The sequence below is a fragment of the Porites lutea genome, chromosome 4 (assembly GCF_958299795.1).
Source record: "Porites lutea chromosome 4, jaPorLute2.1, whole genome shotgun sequence".
Classification (NCBI taxonomy): Eukaryota; Metazoa; Cnidaria; class Anthozoa; order Scleractinia; family Poritidae; genus Porites; species Porites lutea.
This window is the reverse complement of record NC_133204.1, coordinates 6823634-6828280: the sequence shown is the minus strand read 5'-3', so window position 1 is coordinate 6828280 and position 4647 is coordinate 6823634. Positions and strand designations below refer to the sequence as shown.

Here is a 4647-nt window from a genome sequence, read left to right as displayed (position 1 = left end):
TAGTTGACACTACAGCTGCCCCCGCGCTGTATATTGTCGGTCAATAGTATTCTTGAAATATACCGAGTCATAATGAAGATTTTCACACATATTCCATACAATAGGTGAGATAAATACAGGAAACGCAAGGTTCCATGCACAGTTTCAGTTCGATTTACACAGCTTTGATCAAAACATTCTCAGTTTCGAGAATAGTTTATTCTAAACCATAAAGATTTAATTAGAACTTGAATTTTTCGCTATTTCACTTTCACTTTTTACATTCAGTTCATTTTATTTGCCGGAAAGTAAGCCTTAGAAATTGAAATAATCAATTCACGCTAGCGCATTCTAGTCTTATTTTAAACTTTATAACGGAAGGACATCTGTGAGCAGGGAATAAGTCAGCACAGAATCTGATTGTCGGTGAATTTCTGTAATCATCCATCGTTCTTCTAGTGATAAGCTAGCCGTTTCTCACTCGTCTTACTTGTTTGGGGCTGAGTCTTATTCCGGTCAAAGAGAAAGAAAGAGTGTCTGGCAAGGTTACGTTTCCAATCAAAGATTTGTGAACTCGTGTCTGGCAAACTCTCCAAGTGTATATATATTCACAGTTATACGCACCTTATAACTTCATCTGTGCTCAACGAATGTCTTTTGGTCCATAACTTTCAAAACAACTTCCAGCTGAACTGCTCAACAGAGTGTCACTGATAACAGGTAACGAAGTATGACTGCACAATAAATGTCACAAAATCTACCTAAGCGGTCCCTTAGGGATTTTCTGTCTTTACGTCATCCTAACCCTTTCGTACTTGCGGGCGCAAAGAATAGAATAGCCTGCGTAGCAAGCGTTTCCTCGCGAGGTTCGTCTAGAAAGCTGGGGCAAGAGCAAAAAAATGAATGACGGGGGAGGGGGAGGGGAAAGAAGGAACCCCCTTCAACCTTTTTTTTGCTTCCGCTCTAACTTTCGCGCAATAACTCGATTGGAAACGCTTGCTACGCAGGCTAAGAATAGAAACGTCATCATTACCTACCGATTCCTCGCGGCCCCTGTTCAAGCAAATCGAGATTTTTTTCTATATTGGCTTGTATGACTGTATATTTCAACTGTAAGTACTTTCCTTAATATACACGCGAGTTACTAGAGTGCCTCCTCGGGATTTCGCCTTCTGGGCGAATTCCCTGCAGGGGCAACTAAGAAGTGCACGCGCGTGAACCAGCTTCATTTTGGCGGGAAAACGTGATAGCTGACATCATTCTACTTCGAGTCCTGGGGACGAGGTTAGGCCTGGATAAATTCTGTTTGAAAAATAACTTGAGATCAGGCCCAATTTTAGCGGTTCTCATACATTCTCTCTAACTGCCACCGCTAAAATTAGGCCTGATACAAACTCTCTCACGTTTGTGCTCACTGCGGCCAGATTTTAGCCGTAACGCTGATTTGCTGTTGGAAAATTCTGCTCGGACACCATTATTCTGCTCGAATTCTGCTTGGTACCCGAAAAGATTTTCGCAACGACATCCTAAAAACTAATTATATACTAATTATGCGTAGCAAAATTGTAATTCACCTTACTTTTAATGTGAGCGGCGTGAAGCTATTAAATAATCAAATCAATCACAAAGTATTTTCCATTTAGTTTTTTTTATTTTGTTTTAAATATTAAATAATCAAATTAATCACAAAGTATTTTCCATTTGGTTTTTTATTTTGTTTTAAGTTTTCTTACAACTGTTATGCATATCATTAGTGCCGCTGATTTTCCCTTATTGTGCTCAAATTCTGCTCGAAAATGCCTTATTTTGCCAGCAGAAGGCTCGCCTCAAAAATCGCTTTTTCTGCTCGAAATTCTGCTGGCAGAATTTATACAAGCCTAGACGAGGCTGTTTGGTGGAGTATCACTGAACATATGGTGTTTTGAACTTGTCTTGTTAATACCCCCAAAAGGCAAAAAGTGTGAGATTCTGAACCAAGAGCTGGGAAAAGCAGTGAGAAATGGGTAAAAAGTCGCGAGATGTCCCAAATGTTTGGGAAGGACTTTCAGTAAGGATTATGGGTATTGGAAGCCACATATCACTTTAAAGTTGGAGGAGTAAACATCACGATTTTACGATTACATCTAGAAACAAGAGAAACAGTAAGTCTGCAAATTTTGTGGCATCGGTAAGTCGTGGTAGGCTTAAAGAAAGTAATCAAACGCGAAAGCTAAGCGTTTTCTTTGGCCGGATTGCGCTGGCTACCTATTGATATTTAACTTGGAAGCGAACCCTACAGCTCCAAATTTTTTGTGGAGTTTGACTTTTCGAGAAAGCGTGGGAAATCAGTTGCCAACTCGTGAGAGCGTAAGATAGGTCGTGAAATCGTGAGACTCACGACAAAGTCGTGAGACTTGGCATGTCTAAAAATGTGTTTATAACAAACATGGAAGACTTTAAGTTAGAGGTGAATAATGTAGTACGCAAATTAACACTTACAGTATCGACTGATCCGCTGTCTCGTCTCGTACATTCGGCCATACTGAAATCGCCTCCGTGAGTCACCTAGCGAAGGTAAAGTCAGCACGATCGTTCCAGAAGAGATAGTTGATACTTGCACGTTTGAATATTTCAAATAAAGAAGTAATTTTCCTAAGTCAGAAACACTTAATTTTACTGGTAGACTCCCGATCCAACTTCACTAACATGCCAGAAACATCGGAACTCTCAAGCTAAGCTCTTTCAGTTAAGTGAGCTCGCACCAAGGTTTAATTCATTGTAAAATAACATTCAAAGATGAAAATAGGAAGAGAAATCGGTTCACAAATTTAATTAGTTTTGAAACAGACACCAGCAAGGGTCAATATTCCAGCGCCCCAGGTTGAAAGGGAATATTTTGGTACAATACAAGTTATCAATTTTAAAACAGGCTATTAAATAAACTATATTAGAATTTAACATCATTTTGGAAATGATTTCAAAAATGTCCAATTATTCTTAATTTTACGTCTTTGAATTTTCTAAACTCACACGAAATTCACAAAATGTCGATTTACCTAAAATTCTTAAAACTTCTGTTCATATTATGTTGTAAGTCATAAGTTCATATTATGTTGTGTTCCCCTGTGGTTTTCTATGGCTTCCTCGCAATTAGCTTTTAAATATTTGGAACTTCTAGGGTTTTTTTCTATATTTTTATGGCACAACATTAAACTGAATCTAAAACTGAAACGATCTATATTCCAGTAAGTTTGGTTTGCATTGTGTAAACGGCGTTAAACTACAAAAATAATTCAGAAAAGCAAACTTTGAAGATTGCTTATAAAGCAATCTAAATACCAATTAATCATACATCATGCATCAATCAAAACAAAATTCATAGGGCAGATCAAAACAACATGAAATGGAGCTATTGCTAAATCACATTCACCTCAAATGAACACAACATAAAAAACGAATTGTGTTATTAAGGACTGCAAGCATGAAGTGAAAATTATGTTTATAGTAACAAAGATGGGTAAGCAACCTAACTACCTATTTCAGTGGGGCGTAAAACAATATCACATGCTGTGTGTTAAATGATTTACCATTAGAAACCTTAATTTAACTGATTCAGAACTAACATAAATGAAGTGAATTCATTTTGGTAAAATAAGAGATGTAATAAACACTATTAAACACAGGATTGTATTTCCAGAATAGTTCATTTGCGACTTATAATATGCTGTGGACCAAACGAGAGTTAGTGATTCGATTCTGAATAACAAACTTAACCGAAATCTTACCGCGTGCGCAGCGCGCTATGTCTGACGTGTAAATTACACTTATTTGCATGGGAACGACAGATCTTCTTTGCTTTTATACTTAAGCGACGGCTTTTTTAAGAGAGCCAAACTCGGCTGTTTCATCACAATATTATTTTGCACGTTTCATTTTCTTGACTTAATTTAGCAGAATTCTGCTTCAATTTTGTCTGTTTTCCCAGTCGAATTGATCGTCACAGTGTTCCTCCCGATGAACAGGAACCTCATATAATTCTTGTCAGTATAAACAGTGAGCATATGATTAACTGTAGTTATTAAAAATATTGCTAAGCTTTTAAAAAAAGGCATAGCATTCGTGCGAATAAACCTCATGTTCAGATTGATGATGCCTAACGTTATCTGCATTTCGAATGTTCTTTCCAAATAGTTTCACAGTTTACTATTCTGAAAATCAAATGGACGTAGAAAAAAAAAATGGGAACATACAGACCAGATTGTCAGTCAACGGCGAGTTTTGAGTTCATTGAAATTCAGCGTAAACTTAAAAGATGAATTACCTTTCATTTCTTACCTCTGCTTGATATAGATTCTCTTTCCTGGGTTGCCAGAACTATACTCGTAGCTCACTCCGAATATTTTATCATAACTAATATCAATAATGTAACTGCGTTGGCAGGCTCTGACAAATGTTGTCAATCTAGATTTACTCATCCATCTTTCTAGACGGCATAAAGTCAGAGATTATCGACTTAAGTCTCCCTCCTCTTAAGTACAGTCCGGGGGGTAATTCCCTATAAAAATAAAGGATTAAAATAACTGCAAAAACCGTGGACGAAGATCTTGCTAGTTGTAAACGTTGGATCTCGAGAAAAGAGATCTAATCAGCCAAAATATAAAGAACCAAAAACGAGAAGTCCAAAGACTA

At 37.3% G+C, this 4647-nt stretch overlaps 1 protein-coding gene across 1 annotated transcript in view; it reads right to left on the bottom strand.

Annotated features, from left to right (window-relative positions):
• LOC140935509 (neuropeptide Y receptor type 2-like) overlaps positions 1-4360 on the bottom strand; it is a 16613-nt gene extending 12253 nt beyond the window's left edge. The window contains exons 1-2 of the mRNA XM_073385065.1: positions 4294-4360; positions 2458-2523 (exon numbers count right to left, since the gene is read on the bottom strand). The gene's annotated coding sequence lies outside the window, so the exon portion shown is untranslated. The remainder of the gene's footprint in view (positions 1-2457; positions 2524-4293) is intronic.
• Positions 4361-4647: the final 287 nt, after the last annotated feature.